The sequence below is a fragment of the Cibotium barometz genome, chromosome 47 (assembly GCF_041138505.1).
Source record: "Cibotium barometz isolate CiBa-2024 chromosome 47, ASM4113850v1, whole genome shotgun sequence".
Taxonomy (NCBI): Eukaryota; Viridiplantae; Streptophyta; class Polypodiopsida; order Cyatheales; family Cibotiaceae; genus Cibotium; species Cibotium barometz.
Genome location: NC_141092.1, coordinates 43793769 through 43813937, shown reverse-complemented (window position 1 = coordinate 43813937; position 20169 = coordinate 43793769).

The window sequence follows — 20169 nt, the reverse complement described above, 5'->3', positions numbered from 1 at the left end:
CTGACATGGTTCCAGGACACTTGGATTATACGGGGACACTGGCCAGTACCCCGGAGCTAGCACATTCATATGTGGCAGAGTCCAGTCCTGATTCATCAGCTGGCTGACATGGTGAGGCTATGCGAGATAGCCAGAGTAGCATCAGCGTTCGGGAGTCTCATGTATGAGATACTCATGTCGAGACCCGAGCTTGCATTTGCCATGGGCGCATTTGCAGTGGGAGTTGTGAGCCGTGCAGTGGCTGACTCCACGGACATTCAGCATGGGGGAGAGATGCAGGTCATTGCTACATACCTGCATGAGTGCATGAGCTCTCGCAGACAGGATGCAGAGATGGGTGATATCTCTGCATGGCTTCCACCGTGCATTGGTCTGCTCGGAGAGCCGGATGCACTACGACACAGTGAGCCCGTAGGTGTGGGATGAGATCCGTCGTATCTCGTCCATCTTGTACATACTAGTTGTAGGCTAGTAGGTAGTGGGTTCTCACTTGAAGGCACATTGGCCTTTAAGTGGGAGGTTGTTGGGGTTAAAGGTCCCTGTGCCGTCCGGGCGGTCTTCCGTGTCCGGGCGCCCACATGTGTATACACTTATTCATTACATATAGTGAATAAGGGGAGGGCTCACAGTACCACTACTGGACTACTTTGGTACTCTCCCCACCATATAGTCTCTCTCTCTCTCTCTCTCTCTCTCTCTCTCTCTCTCTCTCTCTCTCTCTCCTATGTGCGTGCTTCGCCCCGGCCCCCTTCAACAATCACCCCGCATTTGCCATACATGCTCACAAGGGCAGTACAGACAAAGACGTTGGTAGTGAAGCCTTTCCTCCGGGCCTCATCATGCAACTTCTTACCCTCATCAAGGTCCAATCTTGATGTATGGCAGGCCTAGATTTTAGAATTTATATTGATCATTTCATTTATTTTCCAGACAGAGAATCAGATTCTATTGGGATGTAATCTTTTTGGTCTCATAGGTCATTTTGGCCTTCTAAAGACATTTAATACAACATTTCATTTCATTTCATTTCTCTCTCTCTCTCTCTCTCTCTCTCTCTCTCATATTAGAAGAGCTTATCCAACCTGCTTGCTTCATTCAAAATGCAGTGCAAGATATCTTCCCCAGCTTCATAAGGTTGGAATGCCAAGTTGGATTTGGCAAGCATCAATGCGTGGTTCTGCAAAGGCACCTTGGAAAGGTCAAAACACCTCGAAAGATTGGCAGAAATAGCAATGCCAGTCCGTACTGCTAGTCCAGGGTTAGTTATGCAAGTCCCGCACATGAAGCAGTGCCAATCTGTATTGTGAGTCACCCTCTGGAATGATGACAGGTGTTATGGGCATTGATATGTAGTTGCATGTAGAATTGCATAGAGCGTGGGGCCAAGGGTTACCCATGCTGCCCCACACTTGGGCTACCTAGGACAGCCCATGGGCCATGACATTGGCCCACAAGAAGCTCTAAGCATTGTGGCCATCCCTTAGAGGGCATAGGCCTTGATGGCCAGCCTCAGGCAAGGGCCCAGTCGGCCAGCCCCTAGTAGGCATGGACTGGCGGTCGGACTGGGCAGCCAGTTGGCCAGCCGATGAGGCCCTCACAGCCAGTTAGCCAGGCCATGGAGGGCCAGCACATAGGCGGCCAGCATATTGGAAAAGGCACCTATTAAAGCGCCGAGAAAAACAGGTCGTGGAGGATAAATAAACAAGCTGACAGGGTTATATGAGCAAACCAACCAGCCCTTTTGTGCCTATAAAAGCATAGATTGGCAAAAGGCCTGACTCATCTCATATTTCACATAGTGCTGAGATCCAAGGGCCAGGACAGCCACACAGGGAAAACTCCAGTCAAGGGAACTTGAAGGTCAGAACCAGATCATCTTCAGGCTAGGCTGCATGTTTATAGCCAAGAAAGATCATCAAGAAGTCGGTCTTTTTCTCATCATTCAATAAAGCAAATACACCAATCCTTGGTGGGGGCCATTTAGGGGGTATTTGGGACCCCATCGAGTGTATCTTGTCTTTATTGTTCTTCTCTCTCTCTCTCTCTCTCTCTCTCTCTCTCTCTCTCTCTCTCTCTCTCTCTCTCTCTCTCTCTCTCTCTCGCACTCTTATCTCCGCTACATTGTGCAATCGTCAGGAACTAAGGCACTGAATATTCATTATCAAAGTATAATCCTGTTTGTAAGCTTCCGCCTGTTACATTTAACGTCTACTTGAGGCCAAAATGACTCATGAGACCAAGAAACTACAATGTTGCACAATTTATAGTAGGAGATGCATTGAGTTCTTCCCAAGAGGTATAACACCAAAGAAATAGAAGGTGAACTGGGAAGTTGCAATAAGGCATATGTCTGATTGATACATAGCTAGGCTATGTGCCAAGAGAGAGAGAGAGAGAGAGAGAGAGAGAGAGAGCATAAGCCGTACAGACCTGCTGCTCCTCGCTGGCTCCTCAGCTAGTGTGTAGTTCTGCGATGCCTGCAACGGCCACCTTCTTTGGCCTGTTGTGACCCCGTCGGTAGCTCCTAATCAACCACGCAACAGCCTCAAGCACCTCACCCGACCATCAAACTGCGCGGTGCTCATGGTGGGCCGCATCACCTACGTGCCTGGCCATTTTTTTAAGAAAAAGAGAAGGTTTGATCGTTAAAATCAAACCTGAGTTTACTTGTGCTTGAGAGAGAGAGAGAGAGAGAGAGAGAGAGAGAGAGAGAGCTACGTACCTGAGTTTTCTTGTGCTTGAGAGAGAGAGAAGAGAGAGAGAGAGAGCTGCGTACCTGAGTTTGGGACCCGTCTGCAACACTACCCGCCTGTTTTGAATGCGCACCTATAAATCGTGTGTAGTAAAAGCAAATTCAAATATTATCAAATGTCTTTTTATTTCAGAATCATCACGTTGCAACCCAAATAAAAATCAAATTTTATATCCAGGAAAAAATCTTCCCAAGATTTGAACCTGGATCCATTGTGTGGAAAATTATGCTCTTGCAGCTTAAACCACTACACCTATACCTTTCTTATCTTTACAACCTTTGGTCAAATTTATCAATAAAAAAGTACCTTCTGTAAATACATACATATGCTCTGAAATAAATCCTTCTGTGAATAAATATCTGTAAGTCAATTTTTTTTTAAATTCCTTCTGTTGAACGCACGTGATATTCATTTTTTATACTAAGTGACCCCCCCGAGCCATTGAGTCCTCTTAAAAGGTAAAGGAAAATCCTTTTCTAAGGAAAAACCAATCTAGTATGTGTATAGGAGATCAGACATTCACTACCAGTCTACTAGTCAAAAAGGTAAAGGAAAATCCTTTTCTGAGGGTAGTTATAAGCCAGTATGCGTATGGGAGATCAGACATTCGCTACCAGTCAAAAAAGGTAAAGGAAAATCCTTCTTTGAGGAAAAATCAAACCAGTTATGCATATGGGAGATTAGACATTCACTACTAGTCAAAAAGGTAAAGGCAATACTTTTCTGAGGGTAGTTATAAGCTAAAGGTAGAATAATCCCAGACTTCTAGAAATGATGCCGAGGAAGGGGGTGATAAGCCTAAAAAGAAAGATAAATGAAGTTACTCTCAAATGCCAAGTCATTATATCAATGAATGTATAAAAATGGTGGAGAAGAAGAAAAAGCCAAGCATGGCTGCGGTGGTTGATGCATTAGCACTAAGTGCTGAAAAGAAGAAGTGAGAAAACTATACACAAGATGATCACTAATGAACCTTCTGTCCATGATGTATACATGTGAGTGATAGATTAAAATGTATAGTATTTTAATAGTGGTGCTAGTAAGCACATTACTTCTCATCATGATTTGTTTTGCTCCCTTGAGTCTTCTTCTCAAGGAGGCATAGTCACACGTGCCAAATAACTCCTCATATCTAGTGAAAGAAGTTGGTAAGGTTATTCTCACTATTGTAAAATGGTGGAATAGTCACTTTCTCTCAAAAATCTTGTTTGTGCAAATGGTGGGACTCACTCTCTCAAAAGTCTTTTTGTGCTAAGAATTAAAAAGAACTTATTATTGTCAATCTCCTTCCATTTCTAGAGGCAGGGCTAGTGGTTAGATCTATTGATGATAAATGTACAATTCATGACCAAAGTGATGAAGACATCAGTATGGTGTCTCGTACTCTGGGCCACAGGTTTTAAAGGTTGGACATGTATGAGAGGTTAGCACCTACAATTTCATGTATGAGGTATGCAAAGCTATGGCATGCATGCTTTGGTCACTTGAATTTTGGTAGTTTGTTGCACCTTATAAAAGGCAAGAGATGGTGTCAGAGTTGCTAATGTGGGGTGAATTTTAGGCAAAAGGCAATGGGTATCATTCTCGAAAGATGGATTAGTAAGGTCTATCTAGAAATTACAACTTATACATAGTGATGTATGTGATCCTATGTGAGGACACCATCAATTGGGGGATATCTCTACTTTATGAATTTTACTAATAATGACTACTTTAGGCACACCTAGGTGTAAAGAGAAGTCAAAGGTATTTATATGCTTCAGACACTTTGTTTCTATGGTTGAAAATGTGTCTAGACACATGTAAAGTTGGCACCCTTCATACGGATTGAGGGAGGAGTATATGTCAAAGGATTTTCATGTGTATATGGCTGAAAGAGACATAAAACATCAATGCACAATGCCTTACACTCCTCAACAAAATGGTATGGTAGAGAGGAAGAACAAATCTCTCATGAGTGAAGATGGTACGTTGCATGGTTAAAGGCCAAGATTTGCCTCATGTTTTCTAGTTGGAGGTAGTTATGTGTGCCATTTATATGCTAAATAGATGCACCACCAAGGCCTTGCAGATAATTACCCCTTATCTCGGGGGGTTCACCTAAAAATATGTAAGTATAGCATGTGAGTTCAAATGAAGGGGTTTTTTAATTAAAAAATTTAAGGTAAATTTACAAAAATACATTTACAGAAGTGGTTTTTTAAACCGATTTGGAAAAGAACCCATAAGTCCATAAGAAAAATGGGTTTTTTATTCAGGAAAAATTCACAGGCAATGGGGTTTTTTAAATGCCTCTTGAACGCACGTGATACATATGGTTTCTTAGTAGTGCACCCCCGAGTCCCTTATGAAAATTGGAATGGTAGGAAGCCTTCTATGGCTCATTTATGTGTTTTTTATTCTCTTACTTATGCTCTTGTTGTGCTTGAAAAATATTTCAATAACCTAGATGAAAGGCGATAAAATACAATATCTCAACAAGCTAGATGAAAGGCGATAAAATGCATTTTTGTGGGGTACAGCTTAGAAAATAAAGGGTAAAGTCTCTACCATCTAGCCACAAAGCAATTTATGAGGAGAGATGTTGTCTTTGTTGAGAACTCAGTTTAGCCCATGCTTTTATGCAAATAGCAAAATCTATGCTTACTAGACATCTTTAATACACTCTAACCTTCATATAATGTGCCCACAGATCAGCGTATTGGTGAGGCAATTGTGGATGATGCAAAGGATGAGGAAAGGGCCATACAAGCATCCAAGTGTATGCTAAAATGGTCGGTGGCACAAACATTGTGGAGTAACAAATCAGCTATATCTTTACCTAGTAGTAAACATGTAAGTTCTCATCATGCATTGTATTATTTTGTGGATCATGCTCTCATTGCCAGTATATCCAATAAAGATGAATTTGTTTTCTTTGAGGAAGCACAAGAAAATGATCATTGGATCATTAGGCCATGCAAGATCAATACGTCTCAATCCTCAAAAATGGCACTTGGTATTTAGCAGATTTAACTCATCATAAAAAGGCCATTAGCACAAAAAGGGTTTATAAGGTTAAGCATAAAGCTGATGGTAGTGACCGTTATACAAGGAAAAGGGTGCTCATGGTACTTTTTGATCGATTTGCTAAGACCATGAGGAACACTAAAGAACACGGTTACTCAGTAGTAGATACATCAGTATGACAAGTTTCCATACACTATAACCTTGTCATAGACATTCTTCTAAGTACATCTCTAGATGGGGGGACTATGGGTGATCACATGGAGTACCTAAGTAGGTGTAAGCACAATGAATTATTCTCAATGATGCTATTCTACTTGATAACCCACCTTGCTAATAACCATCTATCCACCAATGGCAACCTCGTCACATATAAGCTTGATAATATTTTCGTGAGAAAAGAAAAATAAAGTGTTAAAGAAAGTACATTTAAGAGAGTGCAAACACTAAAGAAAGAAACATGCAAGAAACACTTCACGTTTAAGCTCCTCTATCTTCTCTAGAGGAGAAAAGTGGATCCAAGATAATGCAAATGCTCAAGAAACAAACACAAGGGAAGAAAGTTGAGCATTCGAGATATGAGTTAGAGGAAGTGTTAGGAAACTACACCACACTGCCACTATTGAGAAATGCAACGTGTGAGTGTGCCACATGTGTAGAGCAAGGGGAGGAGCATGCACATTAGAAAATGAATAGACTAAGGGTCCAATGCAAAAGGTTGGTTGTATGGTCATTTGTAAAAGGTGAAGTCAAAGGTAGCACATGGAAAGTGTAAGGAGGCACATGTAGTGTTAGCATTTATTGACACATGGAAGGCACAAGGGTGCACATAGCATGTGATTTGGGAGCCCCATGAGAGCTATAAAATGATGTACTTGGATCAAGATAATGAGAGGATATCGTGTGTTTACTTTGAGACTATTTCCTTGATTAGTAGTCTTTAAGTAAGTGTTATAATTATTATTGTTCTCCTAAACTATGAGTCTTATCACTTGCGACGAGCCACCCTAGGTCCATGTCTTTTTACATGGTATCAGAGCCTCTAGAAAGTATTTGATTAGGGGAATTAATACTTTGATTAACTTAAGATCGTAATAAGGTTTGATAATATTTCTCCTCTCTTGTGCTTGTATAGGACCTGTAGTAGTGGGTGAGTTCCCTTTTAAGGATATTTTTAGTGAGAAAGAGTCAGTCCTCTGTGTGCTTTTTTTGAAGCAGCTCATTCTTTTCAGTAGTAGTAGTAGCAGTCATCTCCATCAGTGTGCAACACTAGTGTCTCATGGAAGTCCAAAATCAAAAGTGCAGTAACAATAGCATCACAACCATAGTTGCAAGCATGGCCAATAGCAGCAATAACATAATCTTGAGCAAAGTGACAATGATCAGGTGGTGCAACAGTGGAATAGCATCAGGTTGAAGAGAACGAAACTGTAGAGCTCAACAGCAATTCATGCAAAGAAGTGTAAATCACAACAACATCATTTGAATAGAAGACAAAACGCAACTCAACAATTGGCTAGCAAAGCACCTTACTATTATCAAAAGCAATAACCTTACTATTATCAAGTGCACATTGCGTAGCTCAAGGCGGTGAATTAAGGCAAAAACTAAGAGGAGAGAAAGTAGCAGAATCGTCTCTAACTATCAAGATGACCTAAGAGAAAGAGAAGGGGAACGCAGATAGAGAGGCAGCCGACCATCTTTTTTCTATGGTTAAAAAGAAAACCCTACAACATAAGGTACCTTATAAATCAATTTACTCAATTTTGTGTAAAGGGGTTTGATCTAGGTGGGTGTTCACATGGGCATTTTTAAGTTATTTTGCACCATAGATGCCATCCATTTAACTTGGGCATCATTTTCTTCTCCATTGGTATTGATTTTTAGGTTTGCAACAAAGGTCTCCAAAACATCATTGAATTTTTCATCAGCATTTTCCTTTGCAAATAAATTACTTGTGATCTTTGTAAATGCCACAAATATGAGAAGGCAAAGTCTCGAGACCACGAGTCGAAAAGTGTTGTAAATGTAGCCTTTTATGAGTACACATGGTATGAGTGTGTGTGAGAGAGAGACTAAGGAAAGAGATCTCTAAGCTCAAAGCCCCGGAGTCTAAAGAAAAGCAAGCAACCAAAGGTGAGATGGCCACTGAAGGAGAACATGCCAACCAACAAAACATGTTAGGTGACCCACTGAACCTTCCAAGGAGGAGGACAAGACAAACAACATGAAGCGAGCATTTGAGTCGACAAAGAAGAAGACCTAGCCGAGCAACACCAACATGAATATGGTTCCATAGAAGACAAAGACAAGAGCTTCCCAGGATGGAGGCAACATGAAGATGGTTCCATAGAAGACAAAGACAAGAGCTTCCCAAGATGGAGGCAACACCAAGCATCTCTTCTAGATAGCATGAGGAGCATGGCTCCTAAGCCCTGGTTGTAACTCCACTCTCCTGATGTGTAAAGTATCAAGACAAATCCAACATTAGAGGTCATTATGCATCCTAGATGGACCGCTCAAACCATATGAGTATGGAGTATAGGTCAAGATAATACATGTTAGGTGTTATACCCTCATCGCATTGAGGGGAGGTGTTGAGAAATGGAATTTGTGAGGGTGCAACATGTGTAGAACAAGGGGAGGAGCATGCACATTAGAAAAGATTTGGTTATGCGTTGCTTGTTTTGGTCACCATAATTACACCTTTCTTATGCGGTTACTGTGACCATTGTTGGTTTAGGAATCGACCATTGTAGATTTTGCGGCGCGACCTGCCAATTTTACCTGTAGCTTATGACCTACAGATTTTTTGTGCTGATTTGGTCATGCGTCGCTTATTTCGATCATCCTAATTACACCTTTCTTATGCAATTACAACATCAATTATTGGTTTGGGAGTTGCCACCTATGCAGCTCCCACACAAACTCCTAACATTGGTGACCAATAGAAAGAGGAATACTGATCACATGAATGATAGTTAGTTATTTGTTCATCTGATTTCATGATGCTATTATGCCTGACAATGATCCTATAGATGATCCGTACTCTGAATGAGGATTGTGAGTTTGGTGCTATGCCTAACATTGATCATGGTGCTGATATGTCCTCACCTGATTATGATTTATAGCATTTGTCATCAGAGTTGTCTTTATGGCTTTTGTATTTGTTGAGGGGGGGACACATGATGTGTATTGATGTGATGATGTTTGTGGTCACTTATGTACTTGACCTTTCAATTGTGCTCTGTCTTGGAGACATACCTGTATGCAGTGATGTTTTACTTATTGAATGTATTACTTATGTTGAACCAGCTCCTTGTTTGAGTCACCTCACCTTTGCAAATGCTAATGGAGTTAGACTATTACATTATTCAGCTTGGTTACCTGGTCTCACTACGCATAATTTAGGGTTTATTTACATCAATCTGTGTGGGATTACACATCCTTTTTACATTGCCATGCTAAGAGGTTGACTTATACTCTCATGGTCTGGTTGGATGTATGCTTTTCTGCCCCCCTTGTCAGATTTGTTATATAAGCCCACTCCATTGTTGCTGATTCCACCTTGTCGACTTGTCAAATCTATTATATCAACCCACTCCATTGTTGCTGATCCCACCTTGTCGGCTTGTCTTGACAAAGGTTATTTTTTTGATGTATTGGCATTCAGTGAACCTTGACAGTTTATCTCTTTCTATTATTCACAATGCTCACATTATTTGTTTCTTTTGCTGACTCCACTAAGCTTGTTTTGGCTTTGAATCAGTCCTTTGTTGTGCTACTGCCATTCAGTCAGATTTAGTAGAGCAACTATCTTATATTGCTTTAATGCCATGGGTGATGTATTCATTGAAGAGGATGCAGCCATTATGATCTCGTGCTAATAGTAGTCAAACACGCACTACCTCTGGTCATGCATCTTATTTTACTGATTTTACCCTTGTTGCTTCTACATTACATGAGGAGCCACCTTCTCTTCTCTAGATGCATTGGAAGCTGATCATTGGGTTATAGTCATGCATTCATCTTTTTGCTCCTGCTGACATTCAACAGATTTAGTAGAAATTGGCCTTGACAATTTTCTTATGACTAGTATGCATTTGATGTTCAGATGTTGGGTTTTGCATAATTTAAGTATGTTGATGTTCAGATGTTGGGCTTTTGCATAATTTAAGTATCCAGTTCATAGAAATTAAGGGGGGCGTCCTGCTATCTTCAATGAAGCTTTTGATGTTGCTCCTTATCAGCGAATTGTCAAATATCTTCTTTCATATGTAGCACCCATATGGAAACTCAATATGTAGTGTCACAATTGAGCAGATTTCAGTATTTCCCCAACTCTGGCATTGGTACGCAGTGAAGCAAAAATGCGTTTTCCTTATGCTTACTACCTCCACTGACAGCTATTGGGCATGATGTCATGACACTAAGGTGTCCCAACAGTGGTAATTGCATTTGACAGTAGCCACTTCAAGTTGTGAAGTTGACATTAGGGAAAATTTGGACTCCAAATGGGCCCTTTTGGAGCTTATAAAAAAAATGTAAGGCCTGCGAGCACTTGGATTCTAGATCCATGTGACATGGATCCTTTTGGTCAAAGAGTGGGCTCCACAAATTCAAGCTCAAAAAAGAGTAATAAAGTATATCAGCATAAAATTCAAAAAAAAAGAAGAATGTCAGGCGGCCTGAATACCACCTACCAAACTTTAAAAACAACATATGTTAGAATGAATCTCAGGAAAAGAAGCCAAACTAATTGAAAACTAGTCTAGAGACTAGAAGAAACTTGATTTTTAGTTGTGTTTAAGAAAAATCTTTTTTTTTTCACTTTCTCCACAGTTTGAACTTGCGGTTCTTTTCATTTTCTCGCCTCTCCTATGCGTTACTCATTTTTTGCCATATCTACTTCATCTCTTCTTCTTCTCTTACACTGTTATGTTTCTTTCTCTCAGCCTCTTTTTTCTTCCATCTTAATAGTTTGGTAAACTTCTTTAAGCTATGTTTGCTAATTATGATTTCTTTGTGATTTTATTTTTTTTGTTATGTTTGTTTGTTATGGAACCATACTGACCATGCTATCATTTGTGAAAACTTTGAGGGTTATTTGTTGTGAACTCAACTACAAAGAAAATTGAGTGCAAGATATGGTTCATGACATTTCTTTTAAGTTTTATTTTAGTTATTTAGATTGTTAAGCCCATTGAAATGGTAATAATTTTATGTTCTCCCTTTGTAGATGAGATCTAGGAGAAAACACACCTACAACATTGAAAGTGTGGAGATTTTCAACAAGAAGGATGCTGATGGCAAGTAGATCTCTCAGTGGTTCAAAAAGTTATACTGAATCACGACAGGCCCACCATGAGAGGAGCATAGGTTAAAAAAGACATTGATGATCCTAACAAGCATTGGAAAGGTAGGATTATGGAGTTCTACAAGGTGGCCAAATGGTGCAATAGAGGTCCTTGTGCATCATGTTTATATGCACAAGGACATAATACTACATCACTAATGATCAAAGTATAAGGTCTAAGACAAACAATAAGATTTAGTAAGTAGTCTTTGTTTTTTGTGTTTCAATAGCTAATTGTTTCATGATCTATAGCTAAGCATTAAAATTTTCTTACATCTTAAAATCCATCGAATATGTAGAAGTGACAGAATGTAGAGTGTATCAATGAAAGAATCAATGTCTTCCACATAGAGATAGACACATTGCTATATGCCAACCCACCATTCCATTTAGAAACATAGGGAATCTTCTTTTATAATTCCATGTATGCTTTGGCTAATGCAAATGATAATTTTAGTAGGCTAGAGTCTATCCCACTACCACCATTGTCTAGCTAAGAATGGGTTTGTTCTTGCACAAACATCATTATAGCATGTAAGAAGAATAAGATAAGAACAGATATGCATGTAGTAAATACAAGTTCTAAGGGCATCCATCTAAGTTGGTTTATATCATTTAGTGCTTTTGCATCATGTGAGAGTGCCAAGAAAAAAAGATAACATATTAAGTGAGGTAACTTAATAATGATTGGATTCACCAATTTTTGGGAAAGGAATGGGATGTAAAGAGGTCCTCTATTGAAGATGCCATTGAATGCAAAGTAATAATGCCAGATGTTACATTTAGATGAAATCATGCAATAAACATTGGCTTAGTTTCTTCACATAGCCACATTAAGATTTACTTCTTGATGGTAACATCATATGAAGCATGTGGCTCCCCACCCACACTTCTTTACACCTTCTTGTATGTACCACTCTACCTCCTCCTATGTTATAGGACTTATAGTACTTAGGTACTTATTTCAAATTTTCCTCTTAAGGCTCGGCAAGCTCTTTGAGTTTTTCTTCTTTCTCTACCTAAACCTTTAATTTATTGGGCTTTCATCGGTAAATCTTGGCTTTCTCGGAGCTCGTGGGTTCCTTGTCTTGTTTAGGTTAGCTTACCCCACTGACTAGAGTAGGTATCATGGGAATCCATGGCCTCAAAATAGTAAAGCTAGTGTAAAGATCCATGAGAAGATACTTCTTAGGCTCTCTATGTGGTTTTCTCCTTCTTGGCCTCGATAGGTGACTATGGGAAATATAGATATGGATCCTTTTGTAAAGGACCCCTTACTAGCTCTCCTGGTTTCAAAGTCGTCATTGGTTTCCTAAAGGGATTCTATACTAAGCATAAACAAGGAGGTTATTTATGTCCCATCTAGTCTTGCAAACCTTGTTTCAAGATTTTGTGAAAGAGTCTCTATGGTTTGCCAAGACATGGACCCAATCCTTAGAGTCATCAAGCTTTGGGAGAGACTCATAACATTGGTTCTTATCTTCACCATACAGTAATTTATTATTGTAACATTTACACATGTTGACGAAAGTGGTACAAAAATTTGTATCAAAATTATTGGTGTGAGAATGCTTTGACCCATGGAATGATTCTTCCTTATCTATAGGTCTACCTTTAAGACCTATTTGTATCAAACTCAACCCATGCTGCAACATTTACACATGTTGATCAAATTGGTATAGACAGTTATATTAGACTTATTGGTGAGAATGCCTTGACCCATGAGTTGAGTCTTCCCTATCTTTAGGTCTATCTTCAAGGAATGGCTGTATCAAACTCATTGGTGAGAATTCCTCAACCCATGGGATGATTCTTCCATGCCTTTAGATTCTTTAAGGAGGATTGGTTGTATCAAACTCATCTCGATGAGAATGCCTTTAGGTATCTCATTAGTGAGAATGCCTCTACCCATGGGATGAATCTTCCCTCTTTAGGTTTATCATGAAGGTCTAATTTTTCTTTACATATATAATTATGATTAGCTTTCCAATCACGAACCAAAATTTCTTCCCTTATGTAAGGTCTTCCAAGGATCATCATGTATGACCCTCTTCTCTAAAAATCCATCACCACAAATGTGTGGTAGAAACTTAGTTTGAAGGTCTTGATCTGTGCATCTGACTAAGGGTTTGGCTATGTTCCCATCAGCAAGCTTGAACATGAGGCTTTTAACTATGAGTGGTGGGCTTCCCCAAGCCTCCCAAAAATCCTTGGTGATTATGCTGACATCACTACCACCATCTAAGATTGTTGAGACTATCAATCCCTTTTACATGATAAGTAACATAACATCAAAATCGTGCCTATCTTGTTCACCAAAACTTTTGGCTATCCTTTTGTTTTGGTTATGGAGGGAGGGTACTCAATGGGAAACAACTCATCCTCCCTTCTCCTCTTTAGGTTGAGGTTGTGTGGGCTTCTCTTAGGTTCCCATTCATCCAATCGAATAAGTCTCTCCAAATTTGGGAATTTCCCTGCAAAAGAGAACTTACCAGAATTTCCTTACAAAAAGAGAACTTATCGAAACTAGAACTTTTAAGAACAAGAAGGCTATGAGGCCTTATTATGTCCCAAGGGAGAGGGGGTTGGGTTTGGCCCTTTTTGACCCGAGTGGTGGTGTCACAAATCAAGCTAGATCAAAAAGTGTACATACTCCAAAAACTTGGACACTCCAAAAATAGGTTCTTGAAATGGATGGCCAAAGAGTAAGCTAAAGATCATGCAAATGCAATAGGATAAGAACAAGACAAATATAAAGATGTATAGAGACATCCATAGCACTAGAGAAATCCCTTACAAATAATCTTGTGTTTTTCTTATAAGCCTTGTTTAAATTAAAATGTTCTTCGTGTATCCCTACTTAGAGCCAAGGTGGTTTTTTGAGTAGATATTTGTGGCCTATAGCTTCTAAAATAGATGATGGCTTTACATTCTTGACTAGACTTTCCAGAAGAAGCAAATTGAGTTTTTAAACAAATGAAGAAGAGTTGCTTCATCCATCACACACACACACAAAAATTAAGAAAGTTTGGTAGTATTCTTTCAGGTCTTCATCCCTTCTTGCATCATGCCATGAACTGCTATAGTGGGTGTCTTATTCATGATATAAAGTGCGGTTTCTACCGCTTCAGCCTAAAAATAATGATGCATCCCTTTCTCATTCATCAATGATGGGTAACTTCTACAATATTCTTGTTTTTCCTTTCTACTACAACCCCATTTTTCTATGGGGTATACCTACATGTAAATTATCTTTTTTTCCTTTCTACTATAACCCCATTTTTCTATGGGGTATTGTTAATCCAATTCTAGGATTAATAAGAGCTACCGCCATTATCTTTCATCAACAAGGAGTCATGGTAGATACATCAAAGGGTCATACATTCAAGATATGAAGCAATAGTGTCCAAAGCCACAACTTGGATGAGCGCCCGTAATGGTGTGAGTGACGGAGTATTTATGGTGGCAATTCTCGCTTCAAGAGCATAAGGTAACAAGTTAGGATGAAGTCCTAAGTGATGTACTTCATGGATATATTATGAGAGTAGTCATTGTAATAGCATTGGGCCTCTTATGAGCCTAAAGTGCCTAGTCGACCATAGTTTGAGTGTGTGAACACTTATGGCCCCATGTATATAGGTGAATTTCTCTCATAATACAACATACTCTTCCATTGTGCAATTGATTCTTGCTCTTGCTAATCTCTCTCCCTAATGCATGCTAGTGAGTGTGTGTGAGTGAAGTGAGGTGAGAGAAGGGACGAGGACCCGTAGTGCAACGCGGTGGTGTGATAACGCTCGCGTTGGAGACGCGGTGGAATTGCTTCTCACGAAGTTGTAGAGCTTGGAGACCTCAAGGGTTACGAGCTCAACCATTAGAAAGATCCTCATGATAGTTGCGGTTCACTAGGTAATCTCTTTTTGGATGTGTTTCAAGGAGGGTTAGGGTGAGCCATAACATTTTTGGCACCGCTACCGAGGAGTCATCCCTTGGCTTTTTCCATTGTTTTGTTTCTGATCTACGCATAACCCATTGCCCATTATCTTGATTAGTGGTTTTCCATGAAAAAGATGTGGATTTGATGGTGATTTGTGTGAGATTTAGTGTAGAATAGCTCTCTTTTTTGTTTTTGAAAAGAATGCCTTTTGCTTAATTTTTAGATTAATTTATTGATTTTGTTCTTATTTTTATGGTTTTTCATGATCTTAGGGCTTGCACATAGTTTGTATTAGGATTAATTTGCATCAATTGCATCAAGCAATGCAATAGAATGCAATTTTTAGTGAATGTTAGCTCTCTTTAGTTTAAACATAGATCTAAGATCATTAATTCTAGTTTAATTGTGTGTTTTTGTTGAAATCATTTGGATTAGAGTGTTAGCAAGTATTAGGAGTAGCTGTCTTTCAAAAAATTTCTTAAAACCATCAAAAAACCCTTGAATTTGACTAATTTGTCTTAATGGGACTGGTTTTTGTCATTAAGGGTGATTAATCTTGATCAAGAGGCTAAAAATTTAGAACATGTGTTAATTGGGGTCTAAATTGATCATGAGTAGTCGAAATTGGGGTTTTTGAGTGTTTAGATAGCATCTAGATGCATCAAAACACCTAATCACATCAATTTTTGGATCAATTAGAGAAATCTGACTCTCTTTGCTTAATTTTACCTTAAAGAGGAGACTATAATTAAGAGTCTAATTAATTCTCTAATTTAGATTAATTTACACAATTATTGAGTCTAATTAAAGAGTCTAATTAATCTCCTAATTTAGATTAATTTACACAATTGTTGTTGTACAAAGATTATTTTTTCCTTGCTCTATCCTATTGATATATCGAGCTTATCTAGTGAGGCGGTGGACACTGATGACCCGCCTGGGGGATAGGCCCCACACTTACACCACTGGCATGGTTGGTGAGATCATGGGTGATATGCAGCCAGTGGGATGACAGGTTGTGTGACAGCCATTCTAGAGACTGGCATAGTTATAGCGCTAGCTCGTTTAGTTGGGTTCACACTATAGAGAACCCTAGTATGTATTTGGTTGAGTACCTTTTCATATTGTGTGTACTCTTATCTTTGTATATGATGGTGTGTTGAGTGTTGTGTGAAGAAGAAGAAGATTTTCAGCCTCTCACCTTGTGTGTTCTCTTTTAGGGTTTTGTGAGTGTGTGCTGTAAGGAGGTCAATAGTTTTTGCCATTGGGTATATGTATGCACATTGAGGTCACTGGTTGTGACATTTGAGTGTAGTACAATACCGCTACAGAAAATACAGCAATTTGTGCAGGACAAACCAAAGTGCTGTTTCTGGTAAACTTGTGTGTCTGGCAAGATGTCAAATGATGGCATAAACCAGATTGTTGCTGAGAAGCTTGACAAGAACTTCCATGCTTGGAGGTTTAGGTTGACAAATTTCCTAATGGGAAAGGGTTCCTAGGACTACATAGAAGGTGAGCATGAAGAGGCACCAGAGATACCGGAGAAGAGGCACCGGAGATACCGAAGATCAATTCAACTGCTGCAGATGTGAAAGACTTCGAGGATTGGAATCAAGGAGCCAGAAAAGTTATGTATTGGCTCTCTATAAGTATACAGGACACCATGATTGGGCACATACAGGACACCATGATTGGGCACATACAAGATGATGCCAAGTCCCCCAAGGAGGCGTGGGACACCTTGGTAAAACTCTATGAAACGAATACCAAGGCACGAAAGATACAGTTGAAGAATGAACTTCATATTGTGGAGAAAAAGAGTATATCTATGTGTGAATAACTATGCATTAAAGATCAAGGGTATTGTGGAATCCCTTGTATCTATATTGGTGTTTCAGTAGATGATGATGATAAGGTGGAAGTCTGTCTACGTGGTCTCGGGTCACAATACAAAGCGTTCAAGATGTCTATTCAGACTCGGGAAAAACATTCCCAATTTCACAGATTTGGTGTCTATGTTGATTATAGAAGAGAAGAGCTTGGGTGAAGACCAACAGTCTTCACAAAACAAAAATAGTTCAGAGCAACAGGCCTTCTACACAAGTTCAGGAAGAGGACAAGGTAGAGGAGGCCGTGGACACGGCCAAGGAGGTGGTCGAACAAGTAATTAAAATTATGGCCAGCAGAGCAACAACAACAACAGTCCCAGAATTCACAACAACAACAATAGTCCCAGAATTCACAACAACAACAACACGCAAGTGGAAGAGGCCAATTCAGAGGCAGGGGAGTCAAAGAGGTTGTTGGAAATTGGCAAAGGCAGTATAATGATACACGTGGATGCTTTTATTGTGGTGAGCCAGGACATATGCAGGAGGCAGATTGTTATAAGAAGCAGGCTGACATGCAAAATGAAAAATTGCAGCAAAACAACTATGCATCCTCGAGCAGAAACAATGAGGATAATGAAAGCTTGTTTGTTATGCAGCATGTCGTTAATGCCATGTTTGAAAAGGGTTTGATTTTTTTGCGAGCTTTATTTGGTGAGCTTTTTGGAGATAAGAGAGTTTTATGCGAGCTTGAAAGAAAATGATACATTTTGGTGAGCTTTTATATAGTAAGTATTTATGAAAGAGAAATAAATGCATTCACATACATACATATATACATGCATATTCTCAAACACACCTACCTACCTACCTACCTTCCTACATATATACATGCATATTCTCAAACACACCTACCTACCTACCTACCTTCCTACATATATACATACATACATATATACACACATTTGTACAATACATACATACATGCATGCATATTCCCAAACATATACATGCATGCATACATACATACATACCTACATACCTACCTTCCTACATATAAACACACATTTTATGTCAAAGAAACTTAAATAGGCACAAACATACCTATCTATGTACCTTTCTTCCAATATTTATTTCAACACAAGTAAAAACAAGTATACCCGGCTCATATTTTCTTACAAAAAGATTGAGTTCACATTTCCTTACAAGAAGATATATGGTTTGTACAACTCCTTTACCATAGCGTCGCAAGCTACCTACAATAATACTTTAAATTACGTGACAGTATACTCCATCCCAAAGCAAGACAAAAATATTGGGTTCGAATTTTCTTACAAAAAGACTTGATTCCTCATACATAGGAGTATTAGCTACTGTTTCATGGACCATGCGAGCCACTTGTGGTGGTGTGCGGGTGCATAACCGCATTGCTCCCATTGTGCTATTCAGCATTTCCCAAAATAGTACTTGGCTTTTTGTATCCTCCTCCTTCATTTCGCATGTGGCAATTGTCAACAGCTCTTGAACACTATAGGATTTTGGAGAGAATTTTTTTCAATCAGCTATCATTCAAGGTAAATGAAAGAAAGGAAAAAATTGAAGTACGTAGTCTCACCTTGGGTCGTAAACATGACAAGCCATTGTTGACCAACCAAAAACTCGATGAGTGTGATCAAACAAAACCCAGGACTTTGACAAGTCACCTCCATTATCACACCGCATGCGATTCACCAAGTCCACGCGTGCCTGATGCTGGTCCTCGCAAAGACATCTTAAAGACATAACATTTGTCATCACTCTCACGGCCACCTTGTCCTAGGAAACGGCTACCTTGTATAAATGAATAGCGAGATCTTCTCTGTATAAGAACTCCTGCCGACATCAATTTTCTTTTCTCTTGGGATACAATGCGTCTAAACCTAAAAAACATAATTTCACAATAAATAAAGAGAGGACCGAATGTAGAAAAATACATCCAAATATAATTAAGTTATAGAATGAATACTCACCTCTGGTTTTCCACAAGAGGACTCAACTCCTCCAAAAAATTACAGAGCTCATGATCCCCAATACTTGTAGGTAGCTCATCATTTTGATTCATCATGGAGGAAAAATTAAGTTACAGAATGAATACTCACCTCTGGTTTTCCACAAGAGGACTCAACTCCTCCAAAAAATTACAGAGCTCATGATCCCCAATACTTGTAGGTAGCTCATCATTTTTGATTCATCATGGAGGAAAACAGCATATCCTTCACAATATCCATCTGTATTTTTCAAGGACCTGCACTTCTCTGGACTTGAGAAACAAACATTTTCACGCGCTCCAACATTGACCTTGAAGTTCTTGGCTGAACTGGATGTTCATGCAGCCCAGTGTGGAGCATCATTCTTGTAATAGTTGTGTCACGAGGCATTACGTAATACACAACACATCTACACACTTGCACACAGTGCGTGCAGTTTTACAAGATAAAAGTGACAAACTATTTTAGTTTTCTCATCCTCTGTCAAAAGTCCAACTGCAATCTTTTTTGTCAGATGTCCATGAAAGAAGGTGTTGTTATACCTTTTATTGTTCAAGTAAAAAGGACAGCTGAGCCTATGGCACTCCAAAGTACCAACACAATAGCTAATATGCACGGTACAACTTACAGACATGTTTGATGTTACTGGACGTATCCATAGGTGACCATCATATTTTTGCTCCATTCCATCCATATTTCCTATTTTGCTATATGTTGGTGGAAACTCTAGGATGGAATCACCATCATAATGTCTTGGCACACCTCCTGGACTTGGATGACTCGAGTAACTTTTTCCAACAATGAACGTAGAAGAGAAGGTTGCTCCTTCTTATTACGAAGAACTGAAAGTATACTCTCTGAAGCAATACATTCATCTTCAGAGATATTGTGCTTTGAACCTTTTGGATTGCTCGTGCCTTCACCTGGTTGCAAAACAGTTGCTGAGCCATTCAAATCATTCTCAGAGGAGGAGCTCGAGATATGAACATGGGTGTTTTGTGTCCCTAATTCTTTATCCACTGAAGTCTCCAAATGTCGGACATCTTGGGCAATGTAATTAGCACAAGAATCAAGACTATCAGCAGCATAGAGAGGACTACATTGTAGCATATATGTTTTACTTCGAGTAATATCTACGAGGTAGTTTTTATTGCCCTCCATATCATAATGAGCGATGATTTCTTGTAGGCTTCCATTGGTCCTAGTAGCTTTCACTCCAGAAAGGGCGTGTGATGAAGGCAGAAACCCTTGTAGATAT